The sequence below is a fragment of the Alligator mississippiensis genome, chromosome 10 (assembly GCF_030867095.1).
Source record: "Alligator mississippiensis isolate rAllMis1 chromosome 10, rAllMis1, whole genome shotgun sequence".
Classification (NCBI taxonomy): Eukaryota; Metazoa; Chordata; order Crocodylia; family Alligatoridae; genus Alligator; species Alligator mississippiensis.
Window position 1 is genome coordinate 74697985 of NC_081833.1, and position 13325 is coordinate 74711309.

General features: G+C 48.3%; 1 protein-coding gene across 1 annotated transcript in view; it reads left to right on the forward strand.

The window, feature by feature from the left end:
• The first annotated feature begins 1722 nt into the window (after window positions 1-1722).
• The window catches only part of ZNF469 (zinc finger protein 469), a 365046-nt gene continuing 353443 nt past the window's right edge, over window positions 1723-13325 (forward strand). The window contains exons 1-4 of the mRNA XM_019491171.2: window positions 1723-2121; window positions 2492-2556; window positions 2690-2883; window positions 5056-8550. The gene's annotated coding sequence lies outside the window, so the exon portion shown is untranslated. The remainder of the gene's footprint in view (window positions 2122-2491; window positions 2557-2689; window positions 2884-5055; window positions 8551-13325) is intronic.

The window sequence follows — 13325 nt, forward strand, 5'->3', positions numbered from 1 at the left end:
CAGCGATCCATCTTGCAGCCTTTCTTCTCACATTTAATGCGCTGCCAGGTCCCATGATCCACGGACGCCAAGGTCAACAGTGACAAGGTACCCCTTGCACACCCGCTCCAAATGCTGTCCATCAGGGCAAGAGAATGCAACCTTGAAACAGCAAGGAAACAAGCAGGAGGAGTCCTCTTTCTCATGCACCCAAGTCTATGTGATCCTTAACTTGAGAGTGGTTGTTACTGTAAAGTTGGTGCTATAGAGAAGTGAAATGCCTCTTGGGTTTTGCTTGCAATGGGAATGAATGTGCAAAGTTGTTTTACATGTGCTATGGGAGGCATAAGAGAAGCCTCATCTTACGTGGCTCCTTTTGTTCTATTATTACTTAGACAGCAATATGGAGGTGCATAGCACCTCGGAGAAAAGGGAAAGACAAAATCCCAGCTCAGGCAGCTCGCAGTGCACAGTTAGACCCCGGTCTCGTGGAGATCTCAACTGATTCCTTGCCAAGCACTGAGAACTAGGCAGGGTGCCTGGAGCCTTGCTGGAGGCCGTGCCGCGCTTGAGAAACCCGACGGCAGATACTTGATCATCTTGTGAACGTTTGCACAGACCTCCTGGTGGCCTGGTGTCCTGCGTGTGGGGAAGTCTCGTGCGTTGGCAGAATACAATAACAGCCTGAAGTGCTTTAGAGAAGTACAATAAATAAAAGCAAGGTTTTGGGAATCCTGGGACCAGGAGGAGGTTGATCTTCACTTCCCAGGGTTGTGTCCCCTTTTATTCCTAGCACTTGGATGCATCAGGCCCTAAGTATATTTGAGGCTTGATGGAACAGGGACCCAAATTTAAGCTATCTAATCATCCTCCTCCTCATCTCTTTCTGGCTCATTGCAGCGTCGTGGATTTTTTTCCTGCAAAAATCCTGCGAGAGGTGCAGCCCTGGCATGGAGAATGATGTGTGCTGCATCATGAAAAGAGGGTTTTGTTTTAGGCATCTCAGCCTTGATGGCTTCTCTCGAGCATGGGCATGCTTGCGAGAACTGTAATAAAAACCTGTTTCAATCAGGGAGCATCTGAAACGCACCCCTCTGCATCCAGGTTGCTGCGTCTGGGGCCATGCCCTTTGCACAACTGCTTTGAGTTTCAAGTTGGAAAACACAATGTAGTAACTAGCGTTCAAAAAAATTGCTGGGGAATCTGACTTCACACAAACATTTCTTTGGCAAGCCGAACCTCTCCTTGAATTTTTAATTATGTAAATACTCCAACTTGGAGCTCTGACTATGGCTGCAAGAAGCAAGCTATTTCCTAGTGTCAGAAACAATAATGCTCTCGCGTTCATGGAGCCGCTTTCATCCCAATGGAGCCCAAAGCACTTTGCAAGGTCTACGGAGTGGACAAGCAGTTTGCAGTCAAACCTTGTTTATTTGGAGGAGCTGAGGGACACCAAAGCCATTCAGATACGGTGGGGGTTTTGGATTAACGGAGGCTGCTGCTTTAACGTGTCCGTGCAAGCTGAGAAGCAATCTCTTAACTAAACAAAGTTTGACAGTGGATACTGGAATCATTGGGCACCTTACAAAACCCAGCTAATTAGCTGCACAACAGCGGGGGAGAAGAGTTGAGAGAAGGGGTCGAGGACATCCGACAGCAAATAGAAATTGCAGGGAGAGTTGAAGTGGGTGGAATGTAATTACCCGTTTTACAATTTGGCCAGGACTTCAAGGTTAACGGCCCTATTCTTCTAAAAGGTGCCCTGGGATTTTCAATAGCATCTTCTTCCACAGTGCGCTACATTTGGCTAGAAAGGGATGAAAACAAAATTTGCTCTTGGCTGCGGCTTAACAGCGGACATTTCAATCAAGAGCAAATATCCGTCTGCTTTGTGTTGTTTTTTTGAGCGAGATGGATTCTGGGTTTGAAAGTTTTCTCGTGTTTATTTTCCATGAAAAGGGGGACAAAAAAGCAAAACCAGCTTAAGAAAAGACAATTGGCACAGGCAGATCGTCCTCAGGGATTGTTTACAGCAATTCGATCTTTCAGGCGAAATCTATAAACTCCCATTAAGGCTTTGGTCATCATTGCAGATACTTCAACAGCCTGGAAAAAAAATCAGCCTCTCCTCTGGGCTCCCAGGTAAACAATTCATGTTTTAAAGTGTTTTAACAAGCTGCCCAGCCACATGCCAGTCCAGCAGGCTGGAGAGCTGTGAGATTATCTACCAGGAAAGATTCTTCCTCAAATGTTTCACTCCATTAAAAAAAATAAATCTTTGAATCATTTGCTTGTTAAATGGATCAACCAACACTAGAGCATCCTAAACTGAACCCGGGAGCCCTCCACCATGTTGAGCAAAGGAAAGTCCTTGCTCGTCACCTTCCCATTGTCACTGGGAACTTTTGTGATGTTTAATTCTGATAAAATATCCCTGCTCCACCTTCCTAGATCCCCGACTTCTGAGGCTGACGCTCTTTTTTTTTTATCGTTTTTCTCTTTGCTCTTTTAGACGCGCTGCAGTTGGCTTCCCGGATAGCTCTGTACCCCCGAACATGGGAGCTGGAGCTGGAGCAGGTGTCTGGAAATCAGAGAAGCTTTTTTCATTCTTGCGGCTTGCAAACCAAGGGGTGGGAAGATACCTTTCCTGAAGCTACATCTAAAAATAATGTCATTTTAAACTGTGAACTCTGTCTGAAATTGATTGCAGGCTTTCTGGAGAAGCAGAGAGAAGCTGGGAGCCCGGCCAGCACCTGCCCAGGCTCCACGAAATATGAAATTAAGGATGTTTTCTCAACTCGTTCCTAAGCCTCTTTGGGGCGGCTTTGTAGCCTGGCTTTGGCGTGGAGGTGGCTCTCTGCTTGTGGCTTCCAGTCTAGTGGAAAACGGCAGCGGCTTTCCTTGGTGAGGTATTCCTCCCTGCTCCTTCCTCTTCCCCTTTCTCGGCAATATTTCTTTTGAATCCTATTAAAAAAGCAGAGCTGCTGTCGCTGCTGGGCTCCTACCAGCAAGGTTAGGTCAGCTACTTTAAATTAAAAAAAAAAAAAGTTATAAGGCCCTGGGCCGCTGGGTGCCAAACTGCATTTAACAGCAAAACCAGCTGTCAACTTTCCCCCGTGCATGGAGAACGCTGTCTCTCGCCCTCGCTCACTCTCGCTTGCTGCCTGGCTGATTTAACAGTCACTGTAAATGTCGCTCTTGGAAATTGGGCCCACTACTAATTTATTAATATATAAAATTTAATGGTTGGATTTTGGATTCCTTCCTGACCCCCGCATTTCTGCAAGATGAAGCTATCCAGGCACCTCGGGTGACGGCGTCACGGGTTGCTGGTGTCCCGTCAATAATTTTGGGTCCAGCAGGCTGCTTCTCTCTGGGTTTGTAAATAGCACCCGAAATCGGGGTCGCCTGTTGGTCTTCCTCCCGGCTCCCTCCAAACCCACCCACGCGACATCCCGCTCAGGTGCGATGGATGGCCACACCACCGGTGACTTGAAACAGCCTTAATTGAAGAGCGAGACGCTTTCATGCCATCCCCCCTCTGCAGTTTTGCAATTCCCTGCTCTCTGTCTTGCATAACCGCTGTTGTCCAACAACAATTTCATTGCTCTGGATTGCAAACTTATCTGCACCTAAGCCCTCTGCTCTGATGGGCTCCTGTTCTCTGGCACAACCATGGATGGGGAGAGGCAAACCCAACGTCTTCGTAGCGGAGAAGGGGGGAGGGACGGCCAAGAAATGGGGACTGTGAAGCAATTGGAGGAGGAAACATTTTTGGTTTTACTTCCCCTCCTTGCTCTTCGTGCACTGCAATCCCCCCCTGCCCTGTCTGCCGCTGAACAGGGCTCTGACCCCAGTCGTGCTGGCCAGGTATGTGGTTTCACGGTCTGTTTGCATTGGGAGACTGGAATCCCAAGTCCTCTTTCCCAATTCAGCTGTGAAACGCAATCTTGACAAAAATATACCACGGTTATTTTAGGAACAAGAGCCTTGAAGGTAGCAGGAAGAAGAGGGAGGGAAAGAGGGTGGGAGGGCTGCACTCATTTTGTCTCTCTTACTAATGTCTGTGCTTCTTGTAGAAGTTAATTCTGTAGCAATCTTGGTAATAGCCCTGCGCAGAGTTTGCAAGCACCTTGGGAGAGAGATCTGATCTCTTTTAGGAAGTGTCTAGTACGCCTCTGGGTGCCGTTAAAATAATAATAATCCATACAATAATAATTTGAGCTTTTCTGGCACTTCTCTCTGAGGTTCTCCGATAGTAAAAGAAAGGAGTTGAGCCTTTTCACAAACTCTTCCCTCTAAAAATCCCTCGAATCAACCTTTTTTTTTTTTTTTAAATAAATAATTTATTGGACATTTTCTTGTTTTTCCAAGGGAAACCTATAAACTGTTCTTTCCCCAGCTTTCAGTTTTTCATCCCAGATCAGATAAATTAGAAAAAAAGGAATATTTCCTAGGGAAAAAAAAATTAAAATACCATTTATTCATTGAAAAAAAAAACGTTTTCCACTGGAATTTTAACCAACTCCGATCTCGGTTTACTTTATGAATATTAATCAGTTCGGGATCTCCATGCAGGGGTTAGGAATAATTGCTGTTTTACCGACAAAGTAACTTGCCTGAAGCTAGATAAGAAGCTGGTGGCAGAATTTAAAGCAGAACATTAGCCGGCCTGAATTGTAGGTTTATACCTTTAATCAGGGGATCCTTTAATCATGCGTTAGCATTATGCATTACCTGATAATGCCATATTCATTGGGAGGAGAACCTGGATTAAAAGCCAGCTAAGCGAGTGAGTTTTCTCATCAAATTTGGCGTATGTTCATTTTTTCATGTATAATGTCAGCTTTCTCCGCTTGCCTTGTCGTTCTCCTGGCTCGTACGAACGCTGGGATTGGGTCCAGTGTGTATCAAGGTCAGAGGCTCCCACTGGGTAGCACAGGTAAGACGTGTTGGTGTCCATACCTAAGAGCGCGCAGGAGAGTGATGTGGCTAACCTCATCTTCAGCCGTCTTTGCCTGGAGCCCATGTATAATGTCTCCTAAATACAAGAGCCTCTTTTTTCTTTCTACACAGAGATGCACCTGACAAACAGTTTTCCTGGCCCCAGGCATTGGAGGTGTTTGGATCTGAGCCTTCGAAATCGTTTCTGCTTTAATCAATGCACAGGGATCAAATCCACAGACACAGGGTAAGTAGAGGGTAAGATTGAATAGAGTGGATAACGACCTTCCTGCAGAGAAAATACTGGGTAGTAAGGAGCCTTTAATTTAGGGGAGAAAGACGTAACGAGAACCAGCAGCCAGAGAGATGCAAATTAGAAATCAGAAAGGTTTAAAACGGGCAGGGTAATTATGCACGGGGACACGCTTCTGAGGGACATGGTGGGTTCTCCATTTCTTGACGTCTTCAGTCCAAGACTAGTGATCTTCGGCAACCATGTGCTGTAATCAAATGCGAGCTATACGACTGGGTAGCTGAGCACGCTTCAAGGGCCTGTGGTGTATGGGAAGCTGGACTAGATGATCTAATAGTCCCTCCTGGGCATTGCGTGACCCTACAGCTCTAGGGCTGCTCGCGGGCTCCGGGCTGGAGATGTGTACAGCTCAGCATGCGTAGTGCGTGTGTTTAGCAGGAATGTTTTTTCGTAGCTTATGAAGCTCGAGCAGGTCACATCCTTCACGTTTCAGGTTCAAATGAGGCCAAAATCTCAAAGGAAAACTGTGCTCAAGTTGCTGAGCAGTTGGCCTGGTTTCAGAGCACAGCCATGTGAAAGCCAGTTTAACGCAGCGAAACCTAAACTCCCTCACCATCCCTTGCCCCGGGGCTGGATTCATTAACCACCTCGCCAGTCTCGCTGCGTCCTCCTCTTGCATTTCAGTCTAGGATGCTGCTCGGCTCCGGCCCAATGGCCTGGACAGGAACACGTCCGGTGCGCATTTCCCTACTGAAAAATATGCTCATATGTGCATCCCACACGTGGCACTTACCAAACAGACTGGGAAAGGAGAGGATGGTTTAGAAAGTGGAACTGGGCTCTTTCCCCCAGAAACAGAAGAAGCAGTGCCTTGCAATTTGATCACTGCCTGCTCATATCCTACGTGATGTTTCTAGTTATCCTTTAAAACACAGGTAAAGGAAGGATAGCTACCGTTCGCAGAACCTTTCATTTGAAACTCAAGCCTGGTCCCGTTCTTGTTCAAGTGAAAAGGAAATGGGCGTACCGAAAACCTCACCACTTGGTCGTGCACCTCGAGCCTGACCAGACAGGATCCTGCGGAGGCCTCTTGATACCTCTGACTTTTTGATGCTAGGAAATGCTTTTTGACACCAATCCTGATGATTCCAGAGGGGAAAGGCACAAAGTCCAGCTGGGATGATGTATTTCCCAGCCCCAGCTGATCTGCTGCTCTAGGAATGTGGAAGCGGCGAGGCCGTATTCCCCCTGGATGTAACTGGGTTTGTGTCTCCGACAGTGAGCTGCAAAGTGCCTTTACCAGCCAGACTGGGAGGGGTACTTGGCGCCTTTCATCCCCTGCCCTGCTATAAAGGAGGCTCCAGACGCAGCTAAACTGAACCTTTTCTTATGTCTTCAAGGTCCTTTGACTTTGTAGCTCAGTTTCTCCCACTTCCCAGAGACTTCACCACCATAAGTGGTGACTAGATGACAGTGCAGACCAGCTAAGTGGTGACCAGATGGCAGGACCCAGATGGCAGTGCAGACCCAGGTCAGAAATCTTGGGCACCAATCTCATGCTTTAGCAAATGGCCTTTGACTGATCATTTGTGCCTTGTGATGGCCTTGGCAGCCAGGACTTAGCACGGAGAGATGAAAGAAGCTGTGAGATTTTGCCTTTAGGTCCATCTCTTGAAAATGTTACCAGCTGGTTGCGAAGATCTCAGGGGACCTCCCAAAATATGGCATGTAGACAGCAGCACATGCCAGTGCTTGCATCAGTGGCACCTGCATAGGCAACTAGTTCAGATTGCGCAGGCACCATGTGGAGGGAGGCCTGGCTTCCTTCTGCATGGTGCATTTGTCCCTGCTGATGTGCTAAATGATTCCCACACCTGTCCCTGCAGAGCTGTGATGCTGGCAGCAGCAGGCTGCATCTCCCCACCATGCCCCTACTAATGCTTCTCCTTTTGTAGGGTTGGCATGCCATGCAGAGCAGCGTAGTCTCCATATCCCAGTCTTTCCTCCAAGATGGCCTGGAGAATGGGGGTCACGAGTAATGGGGATGATGAAGTTTGTGACCCGTCGTGGATGACGACACCTCTCAATGGGGTGGCCAAGAGGTTGAGTGCCTTTAGCAAAGGCTGTGGCATGAGGTCTAAGTACACATCCAGTGTGCTTCAATCCCTCAAAGCCCACAACGGGGCTGGAGGAAGAAACTCAGTCCCCTCTGTTTCATACAAGTCTCTCCATCAGCTCTGAACAGCAGCTGTAAAAGGGGCTGATGCATGGAGCCTGGGTTTGGGAAGTCCTGGTGCTGCGATACCTTTGGGTCGAAATGCTGGTGGTGTCAGGGAGCGGGCAGTAGCTGCACCAGGGGCACAACCGGGGATGTGGCAGACTTCTGTGCAGATCCCTGCTTGTGGCATAAAGCAAAACGATCTGACTAGTGAACTCTGCCTTTGTCAGCAGGTAGTCTGGGAATGGAGGAGGCTTTGAGAAAGACCCTAAGAAATAAAATTCGAGGCAAACCCGAGTGAATAAAAAGGGCTCTAATTCTCCATGAACTCCGGTCTCTAAAAGCCCACGATGCAAAGGAGTTTTCTCGTAGCGCAGCGTTAACAAGCAGAGGGCATCTAAGATTTTCCTCTCTCCTGAAATGCAGCCCTCCCACTTCCTTTCTCTTGTCAGGCTTTGTACCCAAGGGTTTTATTTTTTATTTTGTGGGTGTTTACTAGGCACTTCCAGCAGAAGGAGGGTTAAGTGCGTGAGAAGGGGGTGGAGAAGGGAATCCCAGCCTGGAACTTGAGACTTTCCAGCTGAGAGAGAACGATTCAGAGATGCAGACGTAATCATACAACACTGCAATCAACTCCTGTGTCAAAAGAAGTCAGGAAAAGCACATAAATAACTTCACAGCCACATTTAATGTAGTGCAGGACATATATCAATAATGCCACCACTTCCTCCAGGGTGAGTATAGAAAAGCTTCATGTCTAAAATGCTTGCAAATGGTTGAAATACTTTGAACTGGCTCTGTGTGGGCTTCAGAAACAGAGGTAGCTTTAAATTTAAGCTCTTTTGGTACCAGATCAAATAGAAACTCTCTTAATGCAAGTTTCAGGTTTCCTTGCAAAGAGTCTCAAGAGCTAACCTGCGATTGCCTCGAGGAACACAAAGCATAATCTATATTGTTTCCTGCCGTAAATTCAGAGCGCCAAACAAAATGCCAAGAGCTGGAGAGCACGCTCGTTTAGGAACGCAAATTTGTCTGTGATCGCTTAATCTGCAAGTGCTTCTCCCGCTCCCCCTCCCTGTGTCGAGTCCTCGCAGCGATTGGTTCGATTGGCTCGGGATATCTTCCTGCTTTGGCGTGATGAAATGAGCAGCAACAGGTAATCCGTGCATTCGCATTCTCTCTCCCGAAGCTGTCGTGTTACGTGTCCTCAGTGAGACGGAAGTAAGCAATGCGTTTTGCTCTGCTGCACGGATTAGCGTGCGATAGCTGCTGCAATCCAGGAGAAGGGCTTGCGGTCCGTTCATTTCTTTCAATGAGCCAGAGCCTTTTTTAATTATTATTTTTTTTTGTTTTTACTACGAGCGCAATGCAGTAGATGGAAGGAGGGGAGGAACGATGCTAGCTTTCTGTCTGAGTTTGGACACTTTCTTCTCTGTGAAGTGGACAGGGTTGCTAGGGACAGTGATTTATTGCTTTATTCATACCAGTCTTTATGGAACGTTTTCTGGTAAATATGGTGGAGTCCATAAGCAATTTCAGGCTGGGCTTTTTTTCTTTTCTTTTCCTGCGTGTGTTTTTTGTGAAATGCCTGTTTCCCATTACAAAACTGGGAGATAAACTAACATGACAGTCACATTTTCCTAACATAAATTTCTCTCTCTCAAACCGCCTTGGAAACCATAAATTTCAGCCGTGTGTCTCTGTGATCCAGCCGTCAGAAAGCCACATCCACGCAGGCTGATTTACAAGCCCGCTGTTTCCCTTAGTCAAGTCCTCGCTCTAGGAAAGGATGCCTGCCTAGATTATAAATGAAAAACCGGGAGGGAGCGAAGGCTCGAGGAAGAAGGATGTGAAAGAAGGGAGGGGAAGAGAAGGACTCCGGTGATGACGTGTCTCTGCTGATACGACCCAGGTGGTGGACAGAGATTTTTTTCCTCTCATTTCCAGCCCCCAAGCCTCATCCTTTTGTCTTCCTTTTCCCTGCGGGGATTATTCTTGCCAATAAAGACTTGCCCTTTTCCTTTTTGAACCCAAAAGCTTGCTTAATAACTATTCTCCAGCCATTTGGGTTGGTCTAATAAAAGATATCAAATTCACCCGAGGAACCTTGTCTGCCTATGCCCTTTTCCATGCATCCAGCCCAGGTTCTCTTCATCTCGCATCCTGACTAGCGCGTCCTCCTTCGCTCTGGCCTCAGCAAAAGCCACCCTGCCACGTTCATAGCCATCCCGCTGAACGGGTCATGTTCCTAATCGAGTCACCCCTCTCTTTGCACCTCTCTGCCAGCCCCGCTCTTCTGCATCGTATCTGCTGTAATTTGCTTGCCTTTGCTTCCCTAGACCTTCGTGGGCAATCCCACCATCCTTGGCCTTGGGGTTGGCCTCCATTGCCTAGCAAGCTCCTTGCCCCGGCCTGCGGGGTGAGCGTGGGCAGGTCACTGGGCCTCTGCTTCCTCGTCTGTGAAACGGAGACGATGACACTCGTTCCCCTGGCAAAGCAGTTTGAGTCCTATAATGGAAAATGCCCTATTGGAAATCAATGTTAATTATAGTTTTCATGTCCCTGAGTGATAGGAACTAATTGAGATCAATTTACATAGGAGATGCCCGCCCGTTAGGGCTGTAAGCTCATCCCCAAGCCGATGCTTGCTGGGGGATGGATCACTGCACACCGGTCTGACCCGGTATGGTAATTTTTCTGCTGGGTTTTCCTCCTTTTGATCCCTTCAGGCCTTTCTGTAGCAAGTGTTTTTAAAAGCTCCTTCCTTCACCGAGTTGTAAACCTGACGGGATGTTTTGGAACATATGTTAAATGGGGACAACGTCTCGTCCTCTGCATAATCATGTGTACATTATCCCGGCACAAACCTACAGTGATTCTGCAGCCTCATTAATCGCAAACTAATTTGTGCTGTGACTCTTGGCTGTGAGGAGCTTGCTGCAGAGCGGTGACCCCAAGAGTCGGGATTCCCACAGCAAGTGGAAACCCTGGGGGAAATGGTGTTGCCAGGAGCACAGAGTACAATTATTTTGCACAAGTCATCAGTGCCCTGTCCTGGTCTCGGATAGAAGTGGCCACACGAAGGATTATGTTTAAGGATGCTACAAATGGATGGGCCAAAGCTAGCTTCTCCTTTCTGGTAGTGACAGCAGCTGTCTTGGCCAACATACCAGGGCTTGGATTGGAGACTTCTCTAGCTAAAAAGCATGAGCTGCTTTGGTCTAAGGATCTACTGTGGTCCCCATCCTCTGGATTGGGTACCAAGGGAGATCTCCCACACATCACCAGGGCGGCGGGGCTCGAATATGGCTTCTCAGCTCTCCAGAGGGAGAAAAAACTTCTAGGTTGTTCAGGCAACACCTTGTCTTAAGATGTTGCTTCGGCTGGAGCCGGCCCCGACTGATGCTGCAAACAGAAACGGCTCTTCTCCGTGGTTTGGGCACTTGTGGTTTGGCAGCCTGGTGCTGCAGTGGCCCAAAGTGGTAGCCAAATTCTCCGTCCTTGACTCTCTCCATGTGTCCGTGTCCGGCGCATCGGCAAAGAAAGGGACTCTGTTCCTTAAATCCCAAGTTCTTCTAGGTAAGGTGAATCTCAGAGTAGCCAAAAAAGAGCAGAGCTGTCTCCCTTGCAGGGCTCCTTGCCTCGGTAGGATGCAGACAGGCAGCCTGGCACGAGCATGTGCCCAAAGCAAGAGCTGCTGAGACTCGAGGGCAGTGTTTGAGCTGTGGGGAGCCTTAAGACATCGGCCTTAGGACAGCCTAGCCAAGAGGTGGGGAGCTTCATTTCGCCGGCGCGTGTTAACTGCCTGGTTTGGAAACAAGCTCCCCGGAGGGACGCAGGCTGCACAGCCCGTGTGACTGTTTGGACACGTGTATTGAACTGCTAGGCGGCCACACGTGGCATCAGGCGATTGCTAGGGGTCAAACCAGACTCAGCGTGACAGGTTGTAGATCCGCGGCTTAGTCCGTCTGCTGCTTGCTGCAGGGTCTTTCTTCCTCCGAGCAGAAGCCCTCCCCGTTTCTTTCCCGATGCTGTCATCTGATGTATTTACCTTAGGAAACTCCTAGGACAGTTTTGAGCCCTGGGATTTATTGTTGCTCCTGTAGCCCAGTTCTCCAGCAGGCACTGGCTGCACAAACTCTGGCGGTCCTCCACGGCCTGACTTCTCTGAAATCGCCCAGATTAGCTAGGTCACCAGATCTGTCCAACGGCAACAAAAGGAAGCTTTTTGCATGAGCTGGGTTATAATTTCACGTTGTTTGCTCTTTTGTTCTGGTTGTTAAACACATGCACGCAGAGGAGGCATCTGAACGGGACACGCTTCCCTGCGGGGGCCTGTATGGGAGGGGTTTGCAGTTGGCAAAATGTGCATCTCATGCAGGGCCTGCTTGGGAACTGCGGACAAGAGAAGACTCTCCCAGCTCTTTCCTCTGCTTCACTGGCAGATTTGGCAGCAATTAAATAACCTAAGACCAGAGAGGAATGGCTCAGGAGGCTCGCCTGGGTGGCTTAGGAGCTCTCTCAGGCACCTAATGAAATGGTATAGGATTTGGTCCCCGGTCTGAAATGGTCTTCGATACCCACGGAGCCCCAGGTTCAAATCTCATCAGGGTATCTATGTAGGAATGGAGATTTACTCTCTGCCATATCATTTGGGTCTTCCAGATTCGGGTCAGATTTAAAGCTGGTATTTAATACACACAAATATGGACCCCGAAATAAACTTCATTCACTGGGCTTTTGGAGCGGGTGCCATTGAGCACATGCATGGCGAAACAGGAGTTGTACTCATTAACACCAGATTTGAACGTGGGTCCTCTGGGTGCCTGATATGTGCATATGGCCGGGAGAGGGATTTGCTCAAAATTTCCTGCATCCCAGAGGCTGTCGCGTTTCATACCCGCAAGGTGTATGCAGTGACAATGTGCAATACCTTTTGGGGTCTTCTGGGGTGAAAGGCATTAAATAGCTATAACATACTGCAATGCAGCTGGCTTGCACCGTGCAGCCAGGAGGAAGGATATTCTCCTTTCTGAAGCTCGCTGTGCCACCTTACAAGATTTATGCAGTTTGCTGAGGCCTCCTGTTATTCCTGGAAAGACCTCACTGTTGTACAGATGAAGGAGTTCATAGATTCATAGATGTTAGGGTCAGAAGGGACCTCAATGGATCAGGGGGGTATATAACAAATTAGGGACCTGTTCTCCTAAAGCCTACAGTGAAGTCTGGCATAAAACCAAGGCGCCCTGCATCCCTGGCTTCTGCCATAATCACCCACCCATGCGACTTGCTCTGAAATCCCCATCTCCCCTTCTTGTGCTGGCCCCGATCTCCATGTCTAAAGAGAAATGTGTGCAATTGCACTCAGCCTCCGTTGGTTGCATCGAGCGATCCCGTGCTCTGTTGGCACCGATTGTGACCTCACAGACGCTCGATTGTGACTTCACTTCACGAACCATCTGGTTATTAAGTTTGGTTATCGCTTGTCGAGTGCTGAAGAGCAGCTCGGTGCTGTCCTAGGCCGAGTTGTTAACACAGTTTTGGCCCTTTAGACTTGAGGGGAGAGCCGCGGCAAGACAAAACTCAACAGGGGAAGCCAAACATAGGGCTTGCTGTAGACAGTCACTTCTTTCCCCTTTTTAATCCTTTAACTCCTTTTTCTTGGGGCCTGATGCAATGGCTGAGCCTTTGGGATGAAGGAAAAGAGAGCGAGGGCTTCCACTTAGACATAAATAATCTTATTAAGCAGCAACGTTGGGAAAGGAGACAAGAAACTATGCGACAACGGAGCTGAAGGTCGGTCAAATTTCTCTTTGTTTGTGTTTTTGCCTGGCTTTGCAGAGCGCCGTCTCCACAGCCGAATCCACTCGACGGCCTCTGTTATTTAAATAATTCATCTTAGAAACCTCGGTGGAGTTTGTTTAGATTGTT